Source organism: Symphalangus syndactylus, chromosome 12 (genome assembly GCF_028878055.3).
Source record: "Symphalangus syndactylus isolate Jambi chromosome 12, NHGRI_mSymSyn1-v2.1_pri, whole genome shotgun sequence".
NCBI classification, from domain to species: domain Eukaryota; kingdom Metazoa; phylum Chordata; class Mammalia; order Primates; family Hylobatidae; genus Symphalangus; species Symphalangus syndactylus.
In genome coordinates, this window is record NC_072441.2 from 24814464 (window position 1) to 24826902 (window position 12439).

The 12439-nt window shown below is 38.3% G+C and overlaps 1 pseudogene; it reads left to right on the plus strand.

Moving 5' to 3' along the window:
- The first annotated feature begins 10748 nt into the window (after window positions 1-10748).
- LOC134734608 (cysteine and histidine-rich domain-containing protein 1-like) lies at window positions 10749-11743 on the plus strand (annotated as a pseudogene).
- The last annotated feature ends 696 nt before the right edge of the window (window positions 11744-12439 follow it).

The following is a 12439-nucleotide window of genomic DNA, read 5'->3' on the forward strand; positions in this document are numbered from 1 at the left end:
AGCATCGTTCTTTTCTTTTCCTGCTGGGATGTTATTTACCAGACTGTTTCTTCTATATTTGATGTTTTCAGTGTATTCACATTTAATGGGATTCTATGATTAACCGGCATGACAGTGAAATGATGCTAGCAAAATTGGTTTTGAATTGCTACAAAATGTACTATTTTGTAGTTATATATTACACAAAACACAGTGGAAATCAAGTTCCCCCAGAACAAAAAGCCCATCTGACTACATCACTGACTTTGCTGCTTTTTTGTTCCTGAACTTTGGTTATTTTCAATCTTCACCACAAATCTATTTTTTGTTTCATGGTCCTGGAAGAGGTCATTTTTCTTACAAAGAAACTAACATTAATGTAAACTGGACACTGTCTGATGGCGCTGCTTTAAGTCTATTCCAGTCAAAATCTAGGTAATGAGGTATCACCTCACTCCAGTTAGAATGGCTATTATAAAAAGAAAAAATAGCGTGCTGATGTGGATGTGGAGAAAGAACACCTACACACTGTGGGTGGAAATGTTAGCGTAACCATTATGGACAACGCTATGGAAGCTACTAGAAACATTAAAACCAGAACTATCATGTGACCCAGAAATCCCACTGTTGGTTATATACCCCAGAGAAATGCAGTCAGTATGCCAAAGAGATAGCCACACTGCCATATTTATTACAGCATTATTCACAATAGCCAAAATACGGAAGCAACCTAAGTTTCCATCAATGGATGAAAGAATACAGAAATGTAGTGTGTATATATTTTATATATATATATGATTTCATACTTTTGATAGCTGTATATATACATACATATATAGCTGTATATATCTAAACATAGGTATGTATATATATACACAGCTATATATATACATAATATACATTTATATATACATTTATATATATACATTTCATACTTTTATAGCTAGATATATACATACATACAAGTATATATGTAACTATATATACTTATGTATATGTATATATAGCTATATATATACAGCTATATATATGTATGTATATATATATATACAGCTATAAAAGTATGAAATCTTGACATTTGAGGCAGCATGGATGAACCCGCAGGACATTATGTTAAGTGAAATAAGCCAGGCACAGAAAGACAAATATCACATGGTCTCATTCATATGTGGAATCTACAGAAGTTGATCTCATAGAAGTAGTGTAGAATAGTGGTTACCAGAGGCCGGGAGCATAGTGAGGAATAGGGGGAGATTGGGCAATGGTTTCAAAATTACAGTTAGATTGGAGAAAAAGTTCTGGTGTTCTATTATATAGTAGGGTGGCTATGATTAACAATAATGTATTGTATATTTCAAAACACTTAGAAGATTTTGAATGTCATCATGACAAAGAAATGATAAATGTATGAGGTGATGGATATGCTAAATACCTAGATTTATTACAGAATGTAAACATGTATCAAAGCCTCACACTGTACTCCATAAATATGTACAATTATGTGTCAATTAAAAACAAAATAAAAATTGTTTAAAAAAGAAAAATGGACAGAATATAATTAATGTAATATATAAGATATATTACAGCTAAAATATATTGAGTACTTCTTATGTGCAAGGCACTAATGAAGCATAATCTTTCTTAATTTTTATAATGACATCTATTTTACTGATGAGGAAACTGTGGGTCAAACAGATTAAATGACTTGTTAAAGATCAAACACCGCCTGAGTAGAGAGATAGGATTCAAACTAATGTAGAATGTAACAGAACTAGCTTCTGATAATGTAGTAAATTGCTCTTTTATGAATGAGTGCAATCCCACAGGTAGAGAAGAGAGTAAGAGAGAAAAGAAATGTCAGTTCTCACCCTCTTTCTACTCTTAAGGAGTGATTTTTGAATGACACATTAGGGGCTGGAGTGCACCCTGGTTGGGTGACCACTTGGTGATTTCTTCCTAGGAATTTGGAGGATGTTGAGAGGAGTTTATTAAAGGGTTGCATATTAACTCATTAACAAATGGCATGTAGAAATGAGCTTTCCCTAGTACTTTGAAGACCAGAAATGAAGAAAAATCTGTTACCCAAAATTAATTGCTTTTGCATCCACAATGTTAATATGATTAGTCTAAACACTGAAAGGTAATTAACCTGATTAAAACTCTTGGTATATCATACAAGTTAACCAGAGAAATTATTTAGTTTAGGGAACAGTAAAGATTTATTTCTGATTCAAGCACAGACGCTATCTTTTTGATACCAAAATTCAGAAATATTTTGAGACTCTAGTATTGGATTCTTGAAGATTATGTTTGTATGGCAAAAATGGAAAGATTTTGGGAGTAGAACAGAACATTTTAGCAATATCTGAAAACAGAGATAAGTATTAAAAAGTCTCTTGTTGGCTGATTTTTCTCTTCTCACCCCCACATCTTCTCTTTCTTGGAAGATCATGCTGAATGATTTTTAACAGTTTCAATTAGATTCTTGAAAATACAAAGCTTACCTAAATGCATTAATGTTCTTATTGACTCAGCACTATTGCTGAGACAACGTATAATTTTGTGTCCCAGGGGTTCTGGAAATAAAAGTAAGTTTTCTGTACAGATTTTCTATTAATACAAGAAGAAATCTAGTAAGTGGTCTGTCTAAAAATAAAATTTAAGATGATTCACAATACTGGAAATCACAGAGCAATAGAGGCCTACTGATTTACAAGGGAATTTATGATTTCCTTGATCAATTAATCTTTCTGCACAAAGAAAACAGGTTCACAACTTATTTCTGAGTTAAAATTCAATGCACAATCATTGTAAAAATTTTAAATGACACAAAAAACTAAAACTAAAAATGATCCAGTCACCAGATACCACCACTGTTAAAATTTTGATATATGTGTGATTGGAATGTCCATTTTGCCCTTTTCCTTTTCCTTTTCTTCTTGCCTAGGACACAGGTTTGATGTCACGAGGTCACGATATCAGCAGGCATCTAGATCCTGAGGTGACAGGCATGAGGACAAACGCCAGCATGGTACTGACAGTGGAGTGGGAAGACAAACAATCTGGGTCTTGGAGGATGTCACTGAGCCATTGTCAGTCCTGAACTGCCTATCTCCAGGCTTCTTGTTGACGAGCCATATAAACCCTTATTTATTTAAGCAACAGCTAGCTGAAGTTTCTCCTACTAGCAAATGAAGGCATTCTTAATTAACTCTGTTGGTCAGTTTGCACTGCTATAACAAGTTACCATAAAATGGGTGACTTAAACAAGGAACATTTATTCTACACAGTTCAACATCAAGATGCTGGCAGATACTGTGTCTGGTGAGGGTCCTCTTCGTGTTGCATCCTCATATGGCAGAGGGCAGAGAGAGAGGATGCTCTCTTGTTTCTCTTCTTATAAGGGCACTGATATTAAATCTCATGTTAATATTGAACCATGCAGTCTGTTTTGTAGCTACAATTACTACAGTCATTTGGTTTTCACTCTGTGTTAGAACGGGTTTGATACTTGTCACTCGTCCCCCTCTATGACTGACCTTTTTGCATTCCATTTTGGATGACATTTTTGCATTTTAGAGACATTCATCTGTAAAAAAGTTGCCCGGGCTCATCTCAAACTCCTGTCCTCAACCCATCCTTCTGCCTTAGCTTGCAGAGTCTCTGGGATTACAGGCATGAGTGACCAAGCCTGGCTCTGTTTATGATTTTAATCATGGCCTTGTTCTTCCAGAAATCAGATTCAAAATTTTGGACTTTAATGTTCTTTTTCTCCTACATCTAATCCTTTAGAAATCCCTGAATTTATCTCTGTAATGTTTCTCATAGACAGATGATCACTTCACTTTCCTCACCTTCACCAGACATGTTCATTAGATTCTTTTTTTTTTTTTTTTTTTTTTGAGACAGAGTCTCGCTCCATCGCCCAGGCTGGAGTGCAGTGGTGCAATCTTGGCTCACTGCAAGCTCCGCCTCCCGGGTTCACGCCATTCTCCTGCCTCAGCCTCCCGAGTAGCTGGGACTACAGGTGCCCGCCACCATGCCTGGCTAATCTTTTTGTATTTTTAGTATGGGGTTTCACTGTGTTAGCCAGGATGGTCTCGATCTCCTGACCTCGTGATCCGCCTGCCTTGGCCTCCCAAAGTGCTGGGATTACAGGCGTGAGCCACCGTGCCTGGTACATTATATTCTTAATTGGGTTTATCATCTACCCTTCTCTTGATTCTCTCCATTATTGTTGGACACAATTTTCTAAGGAGAGGTACGTCTCTTGTTTGCTTACAACCCTTGAGCTGAATATTTATTCTTTTTCCCCCTTCAGGTCTGCTCCCTACATTTCTCTGCCCTGCTCTGTCCCCTGGGAGGAGAACCTAGATAAACTGTATCCTTCCTTGGCTTCATTGCCTTCTGGCTTCCAGTTGCGTTCAGCCAATAGTGAGCTCTAGCAGGGCACTGGTGGGAGCAAGCCAGGAGTTAAGCTGAGTATTTATTCCTCTGGCTGTCTCCTTGCTTGGCCATAGGTTAGCTGTGCTCCTCCACAGAAGGCCTTCCCTCATGTGCGGGGCCACTTTCTTACAGTTCTAGCTTTTCTCTGTGGCTTCCAGTAATGTTTCCTTCCTCTTCCCTGCTTCTCCTTCCTGCTTCAGTGATGGTAACTCTTCCTGCTGTTGCTGGCAGAATGTTTTCATTGTCTCTTGTTGGTGTCACTTACTCTGTCCACACCTTTGTGGACACATTAAATGCCACTCATTGATCCCATTCGAATGGACTACTTTCTTCAAACCCCGACTGGAATAAACCTTAAATGTCTTTTAATTACCCAATAAGTATAGACTCCCAAGCTCAAGTTGAACACCAAGTTTCAAGCTACTCATTTATTTCATCCTTACATTGACTGTTTGCTCCAGTGAGATTGGGTTAATCGCAATCCCCCAGATAGACATAAAAGAGTATATTGTGTTCTCTTTGCTTGGAATTCCCTATTTCTCTAATGTCATTTGTCAAAGCCTTGTTATCGTTTTTTATGTTTATCTCAAGTGTCTCCTCTTTTATGACACTTTTCCTAAGCTCCCAGTTGAATATGATGTCTCTATTTTTATTTTTATTCTTTTTTGAGACAGGGTCTTGCTCTGTTGCCCAGGCTGGAGTGCAGTGGTGTAATCTTGGCTCACTGCAACCTCCACCTCCTGAGTTCAAGCAATTCTCTTGCTGCAGCCTCCCAAGTAGCTGGGACTGCAGGTGCCTGCCACCACACCTGGCTGATTTTTGTGTTTTTAGTAGGGATGGAGTTTCACCATGTTGGCTAGGTTGGTCTCAAACTCCTGACCTCAAGTGATCGGCCCACCTTGGCCTCCCAAAGTGCTGAAATTACAGGCATGAGCCACCACGCCCAGCAGATGTCTCTCTTTAAAATTTGTCTTTCAGTTAACAGTTGTATATTTCCTAGTCTTCCGATGTTTATACCTTTCCTTATAACTATTAATGTACTTGTCTTTTCTATTTTGTAAGCTCTTTGGGGGCAGGGGCTATTATATCCCTGAATTGTTTTCTGCATGATCAACGTTCAATAAATATGTGACAGATCTGGACAAATCACAGTGGCTATATTTAAAGATTCAGATTATTTGTGGGTAGGGCCAATGGTTCAAATCAGGCAGAATGTATTAAAATTTCAAGTATTCTATTATACCTAAAAGGAGAAAATGCAACTTTGATTGGCATAAAAGTAGATGATGAAGAAAAGTCAGGAATATATTTTTCATTATTCATTTATTTAAAAATATTTATTGGTCAATCACAGTGGCTCATGCCTGTAATCTCAGCGGTTTGGGAGGCCAAGGCAGGAGGATTGCTTGAGGTCAGGAGTTTGTCACCAGCCTGGGCAATAAAGCCAGATCTCTATCTCTAAAAAAAATTAAAAAACGTTGCTGAGTAAAGTGACACACACCTGTAGTTCCAGCTACTACGGAGGCTGAGGTGGGAAGATTGCTGGAGCCCAGGGCTTCTGGGCTGTGCGAGCTATGATTGTGCCACTGCTCTCCAGGCAGGGTGACAGAGCGAGACTTGGTCTGTATTAAAAATAATAATAATACTAAAAATAGTTTACTGAATGTCTACTGTCTATCAGGTGCTTTCCTAAGCACTACAAAGTGCTTCCATTGATGCCCAGCAATATGGTGTTAATTCTTTAAAAAAAATTAGCAGAATATTAAAGAAAATTAGAATTTATGGTTAGTTATTCAATTGGTAATTTAATAATTTGATATCTTTGGGTGATTTCTAAATAAGCCTGACTTAATTCCAACAGTTACCAGGAAGTTAACAAAAATATAATAATTTTCTTACTATATATACTGTGACACCAATTGCAGCATAGCTAAGAATTTTCCTATGTTCCCAGAAATATGTTATAATTTATAAGAGGACTATCTAGATTAACTTTCGTTTTTGAGACTTAGCAGAGACAGAGGAGCCAACTGCTAGATAAAAATAATGCCACAGGGAACACACACACGATGGCATTTTAGTTTATTGCTATCATTCTTACATAATAAATTTTGGATTCTTTTGTTTATCTGCTTGATACACAAAAACTTATTCTTGGGAGATTGAGGATCTTTTCTACTAAATAAGAGGACAAAAATGGCAAATTGAAACTATCTACTTAGATATTTTTTCTTCCATTATACCATCCTCCTAAAGTACTTCTGTTAGTGTTTTCACTCTGTGATGATTCTCTTCCCCCACCCCCCCTTTTTTTTTAAAGTAAACTATACTCTTGTGCTCTTGAAGAAAGAAAAGAGTAGATCAAACAGAACTGCTGCAAGATAAAGATCCTTATTTGGTCATAAAAATACCAAAATGATGAAATATGTATTAATTAAATATTTAAAAAAGAACACAATTATGCTTTTCAGGTTCTTATGCTCAGGAACTTGAATGAGTTAAATTTCAGGTTTGGGGAATTAGGTGACTAAAACAGCACAGAGACTCAGAAACAGCGTGAAAGAGAAATTTATTGTGCATTTTTGCTCATTTAGAGTTACAGCCTTCTTCTGAGTTCCTGGTCCTTGAAGAGCTGTTTTAGGCTGATCTGAGTCTCACGTGTCATGTGTATTTCAGCACTGCTTCTTAACCAATAAAAATTAAAGATTCACTTCAGAGGAAATTAATTTTATGATATTCTGTGGTTGATTGTCTTTAATGTTAGTTTCATAGAATGATACATTTTATTACTTTTTAAAAATAAATAAAGTAGAAATAACCAAGGAATATAAAAATCTAAGAGGATGCAAAGCAGTGAATATTTCATATGCATCTCCCTAATTCTTTTTCTACCAGGACTTCAAAAATTCAAAACACAAAATACATCGCTCTGCACTTGAGGAAACCTAGATCCCAAAGGTGAGACTGCATTTTCCACCTCCTAAAACAATATCTAACAATAAAAAATGAAAGAATTAGGTGGAGAAGCTTCCTAAATGCTTTTTCTCTGAAAATAATAAAGTTTAGTATTTGGTTTTGTTTCCTTTGATCTCCCCCTGAAGGATGTTGCTGAGGCATGTTTGTTGAGTTTGACCTGAGGTGTCTTTGGGAGTGAAGGGAATAGTTGACTCTGGTAGACAAAGAAGAAAGTTGATACTAGGTTTAAACATCGGATGCCTCAAACATTATTTAGCTCTAAACCTGGCAGCTTGTCCTTTCTCCTAGTTAAATAACAGTACCAATGTCTGCTTGTTTCTGCTGAAATCTTTCTTCATGAGGATTTCTTCTGTGTTTGTGTTAGAAATTTGCATTGTGTTTAACCTGAGAAGTAATTCCCATAGGAGGTTTAAGATATGATATATTTGATAAATAAACTTTAAGGTAGTAGAGTTTTCTATGCTAGTTAAATTGAAATGTTTCAGTGTTTTTAGCTTATTTCTTTCTCTAACAAAATTTGACCATCTAATTTTTCCCATTGTTGGGATATCAAATACCCATAATGAGATATGGCAGGTATATAAGAAGAGGGAGCTTAATTTATTATAAAGTGAGACTTTTTTCTTTTCACACATTTCTAGCAAGAAGCAACTTGGCCTGCTAAATGCATACAGCAGGACAAACAAGGACTTCTCTGCTGGGCTTGAAAACATTACAATGGGTATGTCAGGACTGTAGGCCTGGCGATTCAGTCCTTACTGCAGCAAGTTTTATTGACAGTGTGATCCTCATGCCTTGGCCTCCCAAAGTGCTGGGATTACAGGTGTGAGCCATTGGGCCCTGCCAGGATTTGTTAATTTTTTGATTTCTCAACTAGTGTTGGCAAGCTTGGAGCGGAAAGTATAAACTTTCAATTTTGTATTATAAAGTCTTGTTTTTATCAGTGGCACTCTCATGTCTTGGTTTCACTATTTACTTTGTCTCAGAAGCCCTAGATTGGGGCAGCTTGTTTCTTGACTGACATGCATGACGTCAAAGGACATGACACCAGTCTGTCAGCAGAGCTCTAGCACTACCTTGACACCGTGACCATGTTCTGTAGAGAACGCTCCAGCCTTGCCTGCTCTTACATGTTAGTAACATGATACAGTCTTTCCCATCTGTACAGAAGAGCCAGAATATTCCACCAAAGTTGTGAAACATGAATCTAGCAAAAACAAACAAAAAAGAAGACAAAACACAAGCCATAAACCTTGTGTGGTCTGGAAAAGGGGGAGGGGTTGGTGAGGTAGAGACATAGCTGAACGTGTGCGAACGTCTCTGAGGAGGAGCCCTGTGTGCTCTCTGAAGGAGAGGGACAGAGTCCCAGGAAGCATGAACATCTGTCCTGTAACGAATTTCTGCCTGAAACCACACAAGGAGGTGTTTCATGATGATATGAGGATCCTATGCCACTAAGAAAGAAGGACCATAAAATACAGCGTCAAAGGGAAAATGGTCTGTTGGAATTTTGATTGCCCTGAGAGGTGGCATGGAAGAGCTGCCGGTTTTTCCCATGTCCTTGAGAAGGGCACTGCTTTTAGGAGAGAGAGAGACAGAGAGTCCTGGTGGACCTGTGAAAGTCTCATATTCTTGATGAGAGACACATAGAGGAAAAAGGTGTGGACCATAAGACAAGAGATGTGTAGGAAGGGAAGCAACTCAGTGAATGCCTGTGTGGACCATCTTCTGAGCACTGAGTGCGATCGTAATCTCACTAGATGGCAGCAGAGTGTAAGGCCCAGGATATGAAGGGATGATCAGCTATCTTCCCTTTACCCCCAACCCCACATTTCCCACCACTGCTCCTTGCCATGACCCTTCTTCAGGAACTTCTATGCCATCTCCGGGAGAAAGGCAGAACGTGACAAACTAAATTGTTGTGTTTAACCTGGAATGAATGAGTCCACTCTTAAAGCAGTACAATTTTGTTTTCTGCTTTTGAATGTATCCTGCAGCACCACCAACTCTTAGAATCGTGTAACGTCTAATTCCTTAATAAATTCCCCATTTTATATCACTCATGGAGATTCTGATTCTCTAATTGAACTCTGATGGCTCTAGGAGTTGAGGTTTGTAATGGTTCCATGAGAACAAAATCTTAAGGATGGTTATTATGAATTGGTTCTGGATTATCTGGAATTGGTTCTTGGATGAGGTTAAATCTACAGGCAGTAATAGCTGTGTTTGCATTGGTAAGGAGGACACTTGCTTATAGCATGCAACGGCAAAGCAGTTACTTATCATCTGCAGACACCTGTAATCCAATGCCAATATAAGGCACAACTTTCATTTTGAGCAGTCATAGACAGCTTCAGGTCCTTTCCCTTTAGGTGGGGAATTTAAAATCCTGAGCTTATAATTTTTTCTGCAAAGTTCTCCAGCTCATCTGGAAGCAGCTAAGTCACTCCTTTATACTCTGTATATTAGGGTGAGCAACGACCCTCGTTTGTCTACAACTGAGGGGGTTCTTCAGATGCTAAAACTGAGTAAGTCCCAGGTAAACGGGGATGAGTTGGTCACCTAACTTATATTCACTGAACTGTTTTATGACAGCATTGACTTGATTAGAGAAATCAGAGCCTTTGGGGACTTGGCAGATGCAGGGATGATAATTCATACTATGTCCCCTCTTAATTTGTATCTTCGGCCTGTTCAGAAGACAGCCAGAGCTTGGAGAATAAAATTGGATCACTGTAAACTTAAGCTGTTGGTGACTCCAATTACAGCTACTTTTCTGGAGGAGATTTCGTTATTGGAGAAAACACTCTCTCTGGCACTTGGTATGCAATTATTGACCTAGTGAATATTTTTTCTTTATACTTGTTAATAAAGACCATCAAAACCAATTTGCTTTGAGTTAGCACCTTCACTATCCTACGCCAACTACCTATATCCACTCTGTAGCCTTTTATCATCATTAGATCAATAAACTGTTTCCATAAAGGACGAGATAATAGAATTTTAGGCTCTGCAGGCCTCATAAACTTTACCTCATTTTCCTCCTCCTCCTTTATGTCCTCCTTCTTTTCCTTCTTCTGAATGCTTTAAAAGTGTAAAAACCGGCCGGGCATGGTGGCTCACGCCTGTAATCCCAGCACTTTGGGAGGCTGAGGCGGGCAGAACACCTGAGGTCAGGAGTTCAAGACCAGCCTGGCCAACATGGTGAAACCTCGTCTCTACTAAAAAAAAAAAAGTGTAGTCCAGAAGCTGGCAGCCTCCTCAGTTGTCAGACTGGTGCTAGTGACACGGGAGTGGCTAATGCATCCTCTTGCCGTTCCCAGTGTTTGGGCCTTGCCTGTGATGGTGGGAGAAGAAAATGGCCTTGCTATGCTACAGCTGGGGCTGTGGTCAGCGCTTCTACCCTGAGACCAATTCCGACGATGCTTGCACACACCACCCAGGTGTTCCAGTCTTTCATGGTGCATTAAAGGGTTGGTCTTGCTGTAAAAGAACAACGGATTTTTCTGATTTCTTAAGCATTGTAGGCTGTACCAAAGGTAGACATGATAGTGAGAAACCACCTGAGCCAGTCAAACCTGAAGTCAAGACTACTGAGAAGAAGGAACTATCTGAATTGAAACCCAAATTTCAGGAACACATCATTCAAGCCCCTAAGCCAGTAGAAGCAATAAAAAGGCCAAGCCCAGATGAACCAATGACAAATTTGGAACTAAAAATATCTGCCTCTCTAAAACAAGCTCTTGATAAACCGTCATCAGGGAATGAAGAAGAAAGAAGAAGGCAATGATGAAATTAAGATTGGGACCTCATGTGAAATGGAGGGTGTTCAAAGACATATCGAGGTCTAGAAAGTCTAGAAGAAGTCTGTGTATATCATTCTGGAGTACCTATTTTCCATGAGGGAATGAAATACCTAAGCTGTCGTAGAAGAAAAACTTCTGATGTTAATACATTCTTAGCACAAGAGGGCTGTACAACAGGGAAACACATGTGGACTCAAAAGGATGCTGGGAAAAAAGTTGTTCCATGTAGACATAACTGGCATCAGACTGGAGGTGAAGTTACCATTTCAACACATGCTAAAGATTCACTTTCAGAACTTAGTCGAGTAGAAGCAAATAGCACATTGTTAAATGTGCACGTTGTATTTGAAGGAGAGAAGGAATTTGATCAAAATGTGAAAATATGGGGTGTGATTGATGTAAAGTGAAGTTACGTAACTACGACTGCAACAAAGATTGAGATTACTATGAGAAAAGCTGAGCCGATGCAGTGGGCAAGCCTCGAACTGCCTGCAGCGAAAAAGCAGGAAAAGCAAAAAGACGACCCAACAGACTGAGTGGGAGGTGGGCGGAAGGCTATTACGTATTTCAGAATTCTTAATACCGTGTGAAGTGGTGGCTTGCTGCCGTAATCTTTTGTTTTGTTGTTGTGTTACTGAATCTGGCATTTCAGGGTTTATATTAGGTTCTTAAAAGCCAAAGTCAGTTTGTCTTTTTGTGCCTCTCATCTTTCTTTTGTGTTATGTGAGATTGATTATTCATTTCTCCTTACTGGTAGGAACCGTAGTTGTGTCTTGCACTTGAAGAGGCTGGAAAATAGCCCATAACCATAATTGCAGTGTTTCTTTTTATTTCTCTGTTAAGTAGATACGTATTAAGGAACATGTTTTTTACGTCTTTCTATTATTACATAATTAGTAAAGCAAGATGAAATGTTAAATTTTAATCAGTTTTTTATGGATTTGTGTTCTTAAAGTACTTGAAAATATTTACGGAAGAGACGAAGCTCTGTAGTTTTTTTTCTATGTGGGATGATTAGTTTTTTAAGGAGAATTAATCCTGAGATAGTGAGGTAAGTAAAGGGGAATATATGAATTGTTTAACAAATTGGAATTTGTTTACACCTACTTTAATTTTTAAATTACGTCAAAACTTACATTACTTGCCAAGCAGTATGATGTAAGGGTAGAGGAGACATAAATAAGAATACAGAGGCATCAATTTGGTTAAAATTCACCATTTTATAAGACTAA